Genomic DNA, 15,245 nt, shown 5'->3' with positions numbered 1-15,245 from the left:
AAGGAAAAGGAAAAGGAAAAGGAAAAGGAAAAGGAAAAGGAAAAGGAAAAGGAAAAGGAAAAGGAAAAGGAAAAGGAAAAGGAAAAGGAGAAAAAATAAAAGAATACAAAATAATAGCTTTTCACCCAAATTTTCATCAGCTGAATGTGAGCATTGTGGCTAAGCTGAAGGAAACCCTTGGTGTTGTTCAAAGAGGGTAAGTTACCAGGGAAGAAGGATATCCTTACAGTTTTCAATAAATCTGCAGCTCACACAACTAGGCGCTGCTTCATGAGTCCAGGGAAGACCATGGCTCTCGTTTCTGCTCAGAGTTCAGCAATACCTTTATGAAATGCCTTATTCAAAATTCACTGAAACCTTGACAAATGTCTCCTACCTACCTGCTTGGATAAATGTTGGTTGTGGATCCATCCTGAAGGACTGAATCTGGGCCATTTTCCTTGGTCTACCTGCAGCAAGTCTGTACAACCTTTTAGTAAAAAGTTGTTTTTTAAGTATAATTCAGTCTGATTTAGAAGGGCTTTGGCAAAACTGCCTCCTGCTCTAAAATATTTCTCCATTATATTATACATATGCTTTAAAATATTTTGCCTGTTAATTCTCCTGCTCCTTTTTGGGGAGGATTTTATTTTTTTTTTTTTTTTTCCCCGAGTGCTTGACAGTACTGTTACAGGCTGTTCCCTCCACAGTGGAAACAATGAGACATCCCAGCCCTGTACCTTGAAAGCCAATAATTGAGCTGTGCCTGAAGTAGGCTGGAGTGAGAGATGTCAGTAATGCCAAGAACCACCAGACAGAAGGCTGCTGTGGTACAACATCTGGTACCACTTCAAGGAGCTAGGGGATGAAAAAGACAGAGCACAGTGAGCATCGTCTCATTCTCTTATTTATTATTAGTTATTTTACTGTGCTAAGCACAAGGCATCAGAAAAAAAAGCACAATAAGCAAATAAAGAAAGAAAAAACCCAAAGGTCTGGAAAACAGTACTCCTAATAAAGTCACAACTCAGCTATTGAGGTTGGGTGGGGAGGGATGGTTGGTGTCTCTCAGACTTGGAGAGAGGAATCAGCCACAACATCTCTCTTGCTTGCAGTGATGTAGCAAAGAAGGGTGCTCTCCCCACAGGGTGGTGACACAGTGAAGGCACCACAGCAGAGTCCCACCAGTTTCTGTAGGGCAGAGCTGTGCAGCCTTCAGCACTTTCCTGGGATGCTACAGGAGTCCTCCAACTCCAAGATGAAGCTCACTGTGAGGTATCACAGAGGACAAGAGGTGTGGGTGAGGTTGGGATGCACTTGAGGTTAGAAATCACAGGGCACTTGCTGCATTGCTCAACTCAGGAAACCCCTTTGGTCATGTTTGCTGAAATCTCAAGGAATATTTGAATAAAAAGATGACTCCTTTCAAGTCTATGTCTAATACACTTTCTCTAAGTGTATTACTATGTGTAATACTCTTTTCCGTAAATATTTCTTGCCAGGCAGAAAATAATTAATGGGGTAAACGAGACACTAGCCTGATCTCATGCACCTAATAACTTTTGACAGCCGTAGAAATAGCAAGGGACGACAAGAAGGTGTCCAGTTCTTTCCTGACCTACAAGGCAGATCAGCACATTTCATTCATGTTTCTCAGTGATTTCTGATCCCTTCCTACTTTGAAAGAGGAGTGGACTAAGTCACTTTTGGCAGTAGGGTCCTATCCCAGAAAAAGGTAATCTGGCTATAGGATGCTGGTGCCAGAGGAATTCAGCCAACCTACACTCTCTTCCTAAGTTGCTCACAGTAAATAAGGTGATCAGGAATAAGAAACAACCAAAGTGATTAGACTTGGAGGCTGTAAAATATTCTTCAGAAAATGGAGAAGACAATCCTGATTTCACTCTTTTAGGGCTCTTTTTTACCCTTCAGTAAAACAAGGAGCACATGCTCTACAGGCAAATTGATACTCCGAAAGAGTAGAAGTGACCGACAGATCCAGATAAAATGGCAATCACTCAGAAGTGACTCTTCTGTTCCCCTGCAGACTTTTGTGTCTTTGGAACCCTTGGATTCAAATATCCCTGGCCGATGGCAAAGCTCTTCGAGCAAGTTTTCCCATCTCTTCCTGTCTTTCGTCTCCCCTTGTTTAAGATATTCCTTCTTAAAAGCAAACTTGGTTGCTTCTTTTTTACTGCATTCTTGCACTCTCTATTTCTATGTGGAAGAACTCTCACAACTCAATTGCTGTGCTGGAAACAATCGTGGGTCCTCATCAGTATAGAGTTCTGCTAAATTACTCAACAATCCATTCCTGTTTTCCATATACTGTTTCAGAAAGACGAGTCCAAATCCATTGCAAAAAATACAATCACAAATGCTGGTTCTAGGTTGGTAAGGCAGAATTCCCTGAAGACTCAATCTTTTAACAACTCCTCTACAACCAGGTATCATCTCTACTCATGCTCAGGGCATTGCAGTTTTTCCTACCTCGGCTGCATGGCAAAGGGGATTTATCTGCAGGAACAATTATACTGGTCCATTCTTAAAACTCATCTTTTACTATGATTTCTGGAAGGAAATAAGCCATTGTTTCTGGTACTTCAGAGTCATACTGTCTGCTGAGATCCCTGTTCAACACATACTGTTATTCCTGCAAGAGAAATCTCTGCTGCTGCTTTCTGTATTTCAGTTTCCTGTTAGTCTTACCCATTTATTGTAGAACACCTCTACCATGTAACAAGTCCACAAGCAAATTACTTCAGCTTTTGGAAGGCTGCATGATGGTCAAATCATGGCAGTGTAAATTGTTTGAAACCAGAAGATTTTTACAACATGTCTGCACAGGTCCTTGCACAAGAGGAGGCTGTCAAAATATCCCTGCCAGCCTGGTGATAACATACAATGTGGTGCCAGTAGTAGCAAACTCCACAGTGGTGTGGGAGAGAAATGGGTTTTAGTAGTGACTTGAATCACCAGGTTCTTCTGTTCTCTCTTTAAGTTCTGCTTGTGACCCTGTAGTGATGATGTGGGCTATCCTTTCTCAGCCAAGAAGAGGTGATAGAAACTTCTATCAGTAGCTCTGGCCACTGACAAATATTCCATAAAAATCAGAAATATCTTGGACTGTTACAGCAAAGCAAGTGAGCAAAGCTCTCCCCAAGATTTACTACCCCATTTAAAACTCTTCTGATGTGTATCTGTATCCTGGGTGTGAAAAGAAATGGCTGTGCATGTGATGTGTCTCTGGGGAATGCATGTGAGAAGACACAGACCAACAAGAATTGTGGTTTCACCTTTCTTACTCCCTGTGGAGCCATTGGCTCTAACCTGTGCCAGTCAGATATGGTTATTGTTGGCCGTTGAGTGCCACTCCGTGGGAAAGCAGTGCTCTCATACCCTCGACATGCTCAGTGAGAAGGTGTTGGTTCTCACAGTGTTTTCAAAGAAGGTACAAGTATTTCCAGCTTATTGAAACATTTGTTTTGACTTTTATAACACTTTATAAAAGTCTTTGAGTTTTGTCTATTAGGTTTCCATGCCATAATATTATGACGGGTCATGGCATAATAGTCTTACTGTTTTGACTCCAAATCATGCTGTAAAATGGGTTAAGCTGATGAAATCAAAATGAAATTAATATTTTATTTTGACAAGATTGTGTTTCTCTTTCATTTGTTTGATAAAGTCAAAGCAAAAGTGTCAGCAGGATTTTTCCACCGTGCAGTCTCAAAATTACATTTTCTCATCCAGGTGTGGATTTTGAATGGGCACCATAACCTTGTTTTGTGCTCAGATCATAATGGAAATATTTTACATGGATAGCATCTCAGAGTAACAGAATCTACTTGACTCTTCAGAAATTCTAAAGAGCCTGTTGCAAAAGTACAATCTTGGACTATACTTTGAACAATGCCACCTTCTACTGTGTAGTTCCCAGTCACCTACCCCTTCTGTTCGGCCAGCAGGAACCCAGTCCAGAAACAGACTGAGAATGAAGAACTCCTGAAAAATTGGGGGTTGTGTCCTGTTGGGTCAAGGACCCTCCAAAATACAGAATAAAATTGTCCTAGAATAGCAGAGTTCCCATAAGGGGTCAGTGGTATAGCCATGCTCTCTGTGGCTATAAGTCTGATCCAGTTTTTATTCATGTAGCACCCAGAAGGCACTATCTTTTCATCCTCTTCCTAGTCCTTGCTTCTCACGTGTTAGGTAAATGTTTGTTCCTGCTTTCCCCTCCCCATCTTTGTCTACTAGGACTGAAGTGTTTCTGAGACTGATACTTAATTGCTATGTGCACAGAGCACCTGAGGCACTGTGGGGGTCTTGATCTCTACTTCTGCTGACTGATAATGTATCCCTTCTGTTGTGAAGTTTTCTATTCTGAGTACTGACTTTCATGGTAATATATTTATTTCCCTTGTTTATTCCATCTCTTCTTTTTTATCCCCCAGAGCTTCCCTTTGTTTGTCTGGTTGTGCTCTGATGCACAGGTATTTATCTAAATGGGGTCTGCTGTATTTGTACCAGCCCAGGTGGCAGGTAAGATGCAAACATCAGACACCTCTTTACACATCCCCAGTTATCCAGAATGACTGATTTATTGCTTTCTCCCTTATCAGCTTTTCTTTCTCATAACTGGGGGTCAGCTTGCATGGACTAACACCTTCAGGGAGGCCCTATTTCCTATATACATCAGCTTTACTGGTTTCTTATTATCTCAGCCCTATCTGAACCTTTGTTCAATTCAAGAGGTAATTAAACTCAAAGCCAAAGCAAATGTCAGGGTGATAATGAGACAGATAAGATTAAAAAGAAGTCTTTTATTTTTATTTTTTTTAAGACCTTACACATACCTGAAGTGCCTGTTGGCCCACAGCCAGTGGAAAGTTTCCTTTCTTGCTTGGATATAGTCAGAAAAATGACCATGTGAAAGAAATGGCACCACCTCACTCCAGGTGTGTGCTGCTGAGAACATCACCTACCTGGGGAAAGCACTCAAGCATATAAGTATTTGCCCTGAAATTGTTTACTTGTATGCTTAAATTTAAGCACATGCTTTAGTGTTTTGTTCAACCAGTGCCTCAACCCAATGCAGCTGGAGTGGGTGTAATTCAGCAGGTGCAATTCCATTCATTTCTTTAATGCCATGGAAGTCACTTTGGGCTGTAGCCATTGCGTTCAGGAGTCTGCTACTCCTGCCGAAACCCACAGTGATTGCCAGGGCTTTGCCATGCTGCCCAGTTTGCAGGAGAGCTCAGAAATCACCTGGTCACTCCTTTGGGCTGCACAGTGCCATGCATCACCTGCTAGACTCCACCTGTCTCTGCATTGTTCTGCGATGGAAAGATGGACATGATAAGCTCTGCTCTGGGATAAGTTTTTTTTTCTGCAGGAGCCCGCAGTGGCTCAGAAACTACTTTTGGGGGGTTGGATGTTGAGGGCTCTCTCTGCTTCATGGGCTGTCCACGCTTCCTTATGCTTTTCTGTGTTGAATGAGTTTATAATCTGAAGCAGGCCTATGGTGTAATTTTCAGAGGTTGGGGTGGAGAAGCCTCTAATCAAAAAGTGCTGCAGTTTTCCAAGGGAGCTTCAAAGCTCTCTGCAAGCAGGAGAGCCTGTGAAGGGTACACATGTTGCTGGCTAGGCAAAGTTAAAGTTTTACTTTAGCCCATGTGTTTTTCCACTGGGTATTTTTATCCTCTGAAGTCTACTGTACTTGGTATGTACTGTAAACACACTCCTGTTGTTCTCTCACATATGTTTACTTTGCAGCTGGCAGAGCACAGCTCACCATGCTGGGTGTTGGTAACTGGCTGAAAGTGAAAATGAAGCACCAAAGCACCAAATCAGTGGTGTATCCTGACTATCTTCTCCAGTGACCTCCCTAACTTGGAAGCCTGCTCTCTGCTTCCCTCCTGGCACAGGGCAGATGCACCTGAGATTCATGCTGTCCTCAACATCCCTTTTGCAGTCTGGCTCCCATTCTGCTCTGTTGCCTCAGCAGCAATGGGTTCTCATCTGCCAAGAAAAAGTTGTCCAAATAATCCTCTCATAGAATGGGTGAGAAGAGAATTCATTATCTCATATCTGAATGCTGTGTAGAGGCAGTAAGAGAAACATCTCTGTGCTGAGATCACACAAAGAGCCAGTGAGGGAGTCAGGAGCTGAAGGCTCTGCATCAATGCAGGATCTCTCACGGCTTTTCAGCAGCTTGCAGTATTTTGAGGTGGATGCTAGCTGCCAACAGAATGATTCCACAGGGCTCTGCATCTTAAAGAAAGATAATGAAAATGGTGACACCAAGGTCAAGTAATTATGTAAGCAGAAAAATTTATTAGACTCTTTACCATGGCTCTGTCATTTAGGGACTCTTTGATATTTGCCAATATGGCCAAGTTCCTCCCAGAACCTTTACCCTGAGGCAGGTGAGCAATTTTTTTTTTTTTTTATTATTCCTTCCTTAGCTAGATGCCAATTTTTACAAAGCAGGTAGAAATTCAATGTCTCTTGAAATTCTCTTTTCTTTGCTGCTGGGCATAGAAGTTGAGAGGGTGTGGATCTACTAGGCTCCAATACTTGCATGAACATTATTCTGTCAAGATACCAAACTAAAAAATATTTTTATGGAGCTCTGAAAATAAGCAAGCAGATAGGAAGCAAGGGAAGACACTGGTTGGAAAAGGTCAAGTTCAGCACAAAGCACTGCTGTTACAGATACACTTCACCCTGTGAAGAAGCCTTTGTGCTTTGGGTGAAGCTTTGGTCTGCCTAAAAAACTATCTCCTCCCCAGCATTGTGGGGTGTGTTTGACTGAAAAACAGTAAGTTACACCAGTGGGTGCTCCTTTCCTGCTGTAATATAAGTTATAATAATTTTTAAAATTCTCTGAAAAAAATTCTTTATACTGTCAGCCTTCCAATATTTATTGACTGCCTTACTTCAGAAAATATCTAGGATAGAAAAGTTTAATATAAAGGCATGAAAAAATATCTATGTAATTTTGAATATATATAGATTGTGAATATATATTTAACTGTATTATATTATACATATTAGGCTGAATACATAAAAGTTTATATAAAGCCCCTGCAGAAAGGACCCAGCTCACAGCTTTGAAATCTGTTGAAATAATTGCCACATATTTATTACTCATAAAGAAAATGTCTTTTTCTAAATGGTTTAGAAAAAGAACAGTGGTCAAATAGAAGAGAATCACTCCTTCAAATAAACAACTAAGCCCACACATTTAGGAGATGTGGTTCTTGTCATGTCTGGGACAATACTAAAGAAGAAAAATAGAATTTGCCTGGATATTTGCTGCTTGAAACTTTCTCCCTGGGGTAAAACTTCTACCTGGGGTAAAAAACAAGCAGGCTTCACTCATAATGGTGGGAAAGTCCTTTAAGTTCCTGCTGCCTGTCCCTGGATGGATTTGCCAAGGGTGTGCTTATAGGCAGCATTACATAAGTGAAGGACGCCCCCACTGTGGAGAAGGTGTGGGGTCTTTCCCTGATCCCGGTGTCTTGGTCCCACCCAGAGAAGATGCTGGAGGTCCTGAGGTCAGGACACAAACCACAGTCTCCCCGGGAGAGGTGACTCACTCTGAGACATTGCATGCTGAGAAGCAAAGCTAACAAATGCCACTCTGGGAAAGGTGGGCAGAGGTACAGCGCATGGCAGACACCAGGCAGTCCACCTCCCTATGGGGGAAGAGATAGGGACTGAGGTGGTTGCAGTGTTTCCAGCACCACAAGGACATTCAGATCATTCTGAGAGCAAAGGCACCCACTCACTGCCATGACCAGGGGCTCTGCAGAGATGGGTAAAATGTCCTCGGGATCAGGACTTCCTTTCACCAAATGCTAAAGCCCAGTCAGGAAAATTACATTGTTCTTCTATGAACATACTTCATGGCAGCTGCTGAAGCTGAGAAGGCTCCTGAGCAGTGGGTGTATTGCAGCAAAGCTCTCCTTATAACTCAGGTTTTACTTTGCTTCCAGCCTCTGTGCAATGGGTAAGAAATGGTGAACCAGCTTGAAGTTGTCTGTTTGGTGTGTTCCCTTGCTCCTAGACCCTGCCTAGTGTGGTGCTGTGAGAGCGCCCCCCAGGATGGCTGGACTGAGTTCATTGTTGATGTCAGAGAGTTCTGTCTGGCCCAATTAAGCACCAGCTGCCAGCAGATGCTGTAGAAACAGGGAAGCTCAAGACTGTAGGAAAGAACTAAGATGAAAGCCAAAAGGTAGAAGTTTCTGTAAATCCTTTTCCTTGCTATTGCTGCTTTTCTGTCATAAAAACTATGCAAGATGTTTAAAATGCCTGTCATGCACTTATTCATTCAGTCTGTGATGCCTGGTATTTCAGCGGAGCAATGGGATCCAGCTCATACTGTTGCAGTGTGTCTACACAGCTCAGGGGAAGGCACTTGCACTTCTGCTCATGAAAGATCCTGTCATGGCACTTGGACAGGAGATGAGCTGACAGGGCTCCACAAAGATGAGTGACTCTTCCACTTCAACCCTTGCTCTGTATAAGAAACATATATTGTACATCTCGCACAAAAGCACAAGAAATTATTTATTTGCTGAGACATCAGGAACTAAAGATTGAGGCAACCAGCTGATTACACCTGGTATTGCAAAAATATTGGAAATATTTCCAATATTGGGAAATAGGGTATTTCCAAAAATTGGAAATAGGAAACTGCTGCTGTGTTTTGGAGAGTATCTCCTGGCCTTTTCAGCATGGGGCCACCCATTTTTAGGTGAGGGTGAGATGCTGATGACCAGGTTGTAAGATGTGCCTTTGCCTTTCCTTTGGTGCACATATAGAGGTCAGCTATGAGCACCATGAGATCTGGTCATGCAGCTGCTGATACATATAGACAAAAAAGAAGAGCAAATTTCTGCAGTAGAAATGGTGGGATCAACAGACAGCTGAAAAACTGAGACAGACAGCATGCCCGTGACATCCATGGATTGAAAGTTATAAGCAGAATGAGGCACTGCATGAAATCTGCCATTCACCTCATGAGCTGCCAAGAGTGGTATTAAAAAAAAGCATAGTCTTGAACATGTTATGGAGCTTGGGATCATATTTTCGAGGTTCCCATGGAAAATCAAACCAGCATTAGTTTGATTTTCCAGTCCATCTAGGGTTTGGTTAAAAAAACATTTTTCATGGTTCTATTATCTGGCCAGGAGCAGAGCAGCAGATGTGCAAATCTGCAAAGCAGTTTCCAAGGTATCTCTCGAACACAGCATCCTGTTGACAGCCCTTAACACAGATATCGCCTCATTCTCCTCACATTGCTGAGCTCTAGAAGGAGTTGCATTTCCCTTGAAGCATCTTTCTAAGATTATCGTGAAAAGCTTGAGTAAAGAAACAGGCAGGGCATAACCACCTGTATTTTACTTTTTGGTTATACATCAGGACAAATCTCAGCTGTTCAGAAATAAATGGTGGTCCTGTGTAGTGGAAAGGGCAGGGTAGGTAGAGGAGCGCTGAGAGAAAGGGCTGACTAAGAGAATAGAAAAAGTTTTTAAGCCCATCCAACTTCCCTCATATTTCTTTGACACTCTTATTTTTCTCATAATGGGCCATATCTCTTGCCCAGTTTCAAGTGATTTCAAGTTTTCATTTTAACTTTACAGTTTCAGTTTTACTTTACTTATAGGGTGAGTTAACCCTCCTTTTAGCAAGCTATTTTATTTACAGTCACCCTAGCAAAGAAAGAGAAATTAGAAAACTGTTTCAATGAGAGCTTTCCTTCCTGAGAGCTCTGAGCCTAGAAACCTGGTGGAGGCTGCACTGACAGAAGTTGTTTTCTCCTAGCCTCAGCCCTGGGGTCACCTGCTGTTTCTTGTGGAGGAAGAAAAAACTTTCCTCTCTTTGGGAAGAGGAAACATCATTTCACCCTTCTGCCCCCAAAGCTTGGCATCCTTAAAACTGTTTTAGAATGGATTGTTAGGATTGGTTCATTTATGCATCCAATGTCTCAGCAGAGACATTAGTTTAACACTTGGGAAAATGAAGAATGGAAATATTTTCCTCTCTGTGTCAGCCAAAAAGAGCTCAGAGACGATGGGAAGAGTCCATGGCAGCACACTAGTGATTTCTTGCATGGTGAAGTGTCATATACAGGGACCAGGAATCCCTGGTAATAAAAGAGAAAAGTATGAGGGGGGATTCCACAATCTCTTTTAACCTGAAGTGTGAGGGGACAGTGGAAACCCAAAACTACATTCTTTCTTTAAAGTCACACCAGGATCTTCTGTAGTAGGTCTGTATGCTATTCATGTGGGGGTCCCTGTTGACATCCAAGACAGTTTCCCATAAGGGGAACAAACTTTGCTCCTAAACACTTGAGGGTGAACTATGTAACCAGACTCTTCCTGGACCTGGTCTTAACAGAGCCTCAGAACCCACCTCAGTCAGTGCCAGAGGATGTCACTTTTTGTCTCAGGCCTAGAGGAGTATTTCTGACGCCACTGTTACCCTGACAGATTTTTTTTTCTTTGTCATTTTAATCAATGACAAGAAATTTTTGAGGAAAGGTTTCATTCTTTTCCACTCCTTGGGAGTTTTGTAACTAGTCACAAGGCCAATTCAGCCACCTTTATTTGCACAATCTGACCAGAATCACTGAGAAGCTAAACACATTCAAAAAGAGGACCATGAGAATGTTCTGTTCATTCTGAGGACCCTTTCTGCAAAAAATGTGGGAGTGAGACTCCTAGCCAGACCTGAAGTTCTGCTGGGTCATCTTCTCCAGTACAGACCAATACAGATGTTTTACAGGAAGGAATTATATTCTTCAGCAAACCCATTAAGAAGACTTTGGCTTGAGCTCAGAAGGTTTTATATCCTTTCTGTGCCTCTTAGATGCCTATGTTCTTTGCCTAACAGATATATTGGTGAGTCCTGGGGTGAGGTAAACAGAAGAGATAAAGACTCTGAAGCTCAGAGCTTGTTTGCCTGATGTCTGTTTGAATGGCATACAACAAAGCTTTATTAGCACAAAGCAGAAAGGTCTGCATGTAGCCAGAAATCTCTCCTGCCAGTTGTCTCTGCATAGTCCAGGCACTCACTCCTTATCCCTGGTTTATACAGCTGGCCTGAGGACCACCCCAGGTAACAAAGAAAACATCAGCTCTTGAAAGATCCCCTGGGAATAGAAAGATGTCATATTATTTACCCGTCTGGATTTGTGTGTGTGTGTGTGTGTGTGTGTGTGTGTGTGTGTGTGTGTGTGTGTGTGTGTAACAAGGAGCCCAGTGCTTGCTGGACTCCCGAGGCTGGAATTTATACAGACCAGCATTTGGCTGCTGCAGTTTATCTTGAATGCAAGAATAATAAACTCAGCTGACAGGATGATGTATGCAAAGCATCTTCTCCTCCCACAGCGTGTGGTAGAGGTGTCTGGTTTGCAGGGAATCCTATTATTAAGTGATTAGCCTCGCAACATTATCGATATCAGATTGCTTAGGGGCTTTGTGGGATCAGCAATACAGGACTTGGTGTCCATCTGTCACAGTAGCAGTCAGATACAGATGGTGGTGGGACAACAGTACCTGTGTAGGTGAAATAGACATGTGGATTTGTCACATGAAGAGTCCCAGAGATATTTGAAAAGCAAACAAAGTTGCACCTTCTTTTTCATTTTTCTCTTCTGAGATAACTTCTGCTACATTGTTTTAATGGCCCTCTTTGTCTTGTCCTTCCTTGTCCTGCTACTGGCTCTCATTCAGCAAGAGTGAAAACGAAAACATCCCAAACACCATTGAATATTGCATTTTCTTGACTTTTCAAGCAAGGCTGATTTATTCACCCCTAATTAAGTTTCAGCATCTGGGCAGCTTCAGTCTCCTCTTTGTGCTTCTGCCAGTTCAGGTGGTAATTCTGAGACACGAGGAAGCCTGGATATTTTTTCATCGCCAAAGTAAGATCCTGAAAAGACCATAAAAAACCAACAGCTTGCTGTACTGAGTGTGTTAGATTCTGAATAATCATTAAGGCCACATGGCCAAAGGCAGATCAAGTACTTCAGCAGGTTTGATTTTAACTATTTAACTCTATTGTGCTTGCATTATAAATAATTCTCACCCACTGTATAATGCAAAAAGTCCTTCACAGCCACACCTCATCATGCATGCTTCCTCTTGTTGATACTTTTATTTATCTTGTCCTAGCTGTGACACCAAAATCCCCTAGGTAAGGAAGGGCCTGCTGTTTGAAGTTCATTATATAAATTTACTGTATTGTATACTTGAGTGATTATAGTGGATTGTATATCTGTGGGAATTATTAGTCTCTGAAGTGCAACTGCTCCCATGACACAACATGACTCTCAGAAGAGGGAATATTAGGCCAAGTACAGTCAGTGCTTGTAAGAAAATTTGGGTCTAATCCATCATGTCCACATGGAACGGGCTGGAGTCTAGATTCTAAAGCCTTTCTAATTCCCTTACCTCCCAGTAAGTCTTTGGTGTCCTGAGGGGCAGACTAAGATTTTGATCATGTGTTCCTGGGAGGCAGAGCTTTTAATCCTGTGATTTGGATCACAGAAAAGCAGACACTTCCCTGATCCCACCCATCTCAAAAGTGAAGAAAGATATGGTTGCAAAAATCCAGGACGTTCCTGACTAAAATGTTCTTGTGCTGTTTCAACTGAAGGCAAAGTCTCTCTAAGCATTGTTTTCAAGATTGGAGCAGCTTGCAGAAATTCATAGAGCAGTTGTGGAGGGGGCAAGACCATAGACCTAAACTGGTCTGAAAGAGAGAGGCTTGAAAACTTGAACGCTGACCTCCACTTCATGAGGGTAGTTTCACCCAGTGAATCTTCCTTACTTCTGGCTTACTTCTTACTGGTGTTTGACACCTCTCTAAGTGGGCACACTCACTTCCTCCTTTGTGTGGATCCATTGCTGAACCTCTAAAGCCAGGGCACTGGTTCAGCTTGTCAAGGACTTCACAATTCATAGATAGTGTTTGGGTATGAAAACTTTCCTGCAGTGACAAGAAGACACTGCTATCTAACATAGACCATTACATGGCCTAGAAAACCAGAAGGTCAGTTCAGGTTTCTGAAATCCCTTGCTCTCTGTGTTGCTTCCCACTTCCCAAAGATGTGGGAGATCCTACAATACTACCTTTCCTCTACCTAGGAGGACATGTTTTTTGGGAAACTGGACTTGGTCCACTGAGGTCAGTGGGAAGTCATCCAGTGGTTCTAATCAGCTCTGAAGTAGGTCCTGGAGGGGCATATTGCAACTCAGTGATGTTACCCAGATCCTTCATTTGCATTTTGTCTTGTCCTCTGCTTCCAGTAATCTGTTTTCTCTCATGGGGACAGATTTATCCTAGCAATTTAGAAAACATCTTCTGCTTCTTTTTTTTTCTTTTTCTTTTTTTTTTTTTTTTTGTAAAGTCCCTTGTGCTATTTCTTCATCCCCTGACTTCCTCTGCACAAAAACCACCTTTGCATTTCCTTCAGCATGTTTGCCCCTAAGCCACCCAAGTTACAAACCATCTTTTTCAAATAACCAGCTTCATAAGCAAGTCACAATGTTGTTTTTTCCACAGGAAACTCCAAAGAGCAGAAGTTAGCTGGTGGGACAGGATCAGCACCACTTCTCTGTTGGTTTGGGTTTGTGCCATCATGTATCATACTTGGCCCTGAGCGTGGTATTACCCTTCCCACATCACCCAGCCCACATCTCGCAGAGCTGGAAAATGGAGCAAGAGTTTTATCTGAGCTTTCAAATATTTTGCATTGTGGGCGGCCTGGAGCAGATCACATCCTAATGGACTGTTAGGCCAATTTGGGCTTGCTAACTGCCTTTGTAAGGATAAGAAATTAGCTGGGACAGAGAGGAGCAAAATACTTTGGAATATATATTTCATTCTCTGCTAGAATTTCTGTGGAAGAGCCAAAATGGATATCGTTGTCACTCAAATTTCCCTCTTGTTGTTTACTTCCCATCCCTGCCCCGCAAGGCCATGCTCCCAGTGAGTGTGCAAGTGTGCTGCTCTGCTGACCTCATGGAGAGAAGATAGCAGGCACTCAGTGAGGCTGTCCACCTCCACTTTCCATAGGGCACACATCCCAGGGAGAGGATGGGGACTTGGGCTGACACTGTTCACTTCATCCAGTGAAGTGGAGACCATGCATGGTCTCTGTGGGCAGCAGAAATGAAGCTTTGCTCCTTGTACATATAGGATGTAATCTATGTCAATAGAGCACAAGGAAGGGTGACTGGGATATAAATGCAGACATTTTGCTACATAATCACTAGGTTATGCCCATCAGGTGAAAATTCCATTGTAGTCAGCTGAAGGGACCCCATACTCTTAGGAGCCCAAATCACACAGTACATGGTCACAGAAGGGAGCAGGCAGTGGCAGCATCAAAACATGGACAAAAATGGTGTGTGTGTGTGTGTGTGTGTCTAGCAGAAATACAGGATGAGAAACTTATAGGAGGAGATTTGTGAAGCTGGGATGATAGCCATATTACCCAGGGTCTAGGTGGAGCAGCTTCAGGGATAGGAGGAGAAAGAGAATACAGTCTTAATCTCTAGAACTGCAGTCATAGAATGTGATTTTGTTTTGCAAGGGCCATGACGTACCTGTTGATAACTCAGCAGCCTTTTGAAATTTTCTCCCCTTTTTCCATCATGACTTTTTCAGCATCTTGATCACCACATAGTCTGGGGAGATGGGACCATGCACATCTAGAAGCGTACTATCTCCTGAAAGCAGGACAACTGTCCCCTCTGCTCAGTCAAACAGAGCAGGTGGGTGTAGAATAATGCTCATGGTTCCAGATTTCAGCCTGGCCAGCCATGAGATGTGTGGCTGCAGCACAACCACATCCTCATTTGACAGCATTCCCCATTCCAATTATTCTGAGTCCTAAGAAGGAAAGAATTCATATAGCTTCCTGTTTCTCATACATTTGGAAATACTTTCCCTCCTCTGAGCTGATTTAGCATGCTGGACTGCTCCTGCGCAGGCCAGCATAGTGTGGAGAGTAGCAGGCAAACACAAAGGAATGGAAAGAAGTTTTCTCCTGTCCTAGTTGGATTCTAATTCTCGCTTGCCCTAGGTAGCACTAAGATTTTGGAGATCTCCACTGGAAATCCAGTAGAAGAAATGCAGGAATGATTTACCCAGGCTGATCCACATTCAAATAATTTACTGAAAAACATTTACTGAAAAAAATTTAAAACATTTTGGGAGACACCATTCTGTGCCTCTTGATG

General features: G+C 42.6%; 2 long non-coding RNA genes across 3 annotated transcripts in view; one reads left to right on the top strand and one right to left on the bottom strand.

Moving 5' to 3' along the window:
• The window catches only part of LOC117244020, a 120,179-nt gene that overhangs the window by 92,394 nt on the left and 12,540 nt on the right, over positions 1–15,245 (top strand). Inside the window, exon 7 of one of the 2 annotated variants that reach the window (XR_004496313.1) lies at positions 4,434–4,596. The exons of the other annotated variant lie outside the window; for it this stretch is intronic. This is a non-coding gene — a long non-coding RNA (uncharacterized LOC117244020). Of the gene's footprint in view, positions 1–4,433; positions 4,597–15,245 lie in introns of those variants that run through there. 2 annotated transcript variants of the gene reach the window in all.
• Positions 11,762–15,245, bottom strand: part of LOC107202048 — an 84,966-nt gene continuing 81,482 nt past the window's right edge. The window contains exon 2 of the long non-coding RNA XR_001520532.3: positions 11,762–11,928. This is a non-coding gene — a long non-coding RNA (uncharacterized LOC107202048). The remainder of the gene's footprint in view (positions 11,929–15,245) is intronic.

This window comes from Parus major, chromosome 3, assembly GCF_001522545.3.
Source record: "Parus major isolate Abel chromosome 3, Parus_major1.1, whole genome shotgun sequence".
Taxonomy (NCBI): domain Eukaryota; kingdom Metazoa; phylum Chordata; class Aves; order Passeriformes; family Paridae; genus Parus; species Parus major.
The sequence above is the reverse complement of the archived record's forward strand: the minus strand, read 5'-3'. Positions and strand labels throughout refer to the sequence as shown.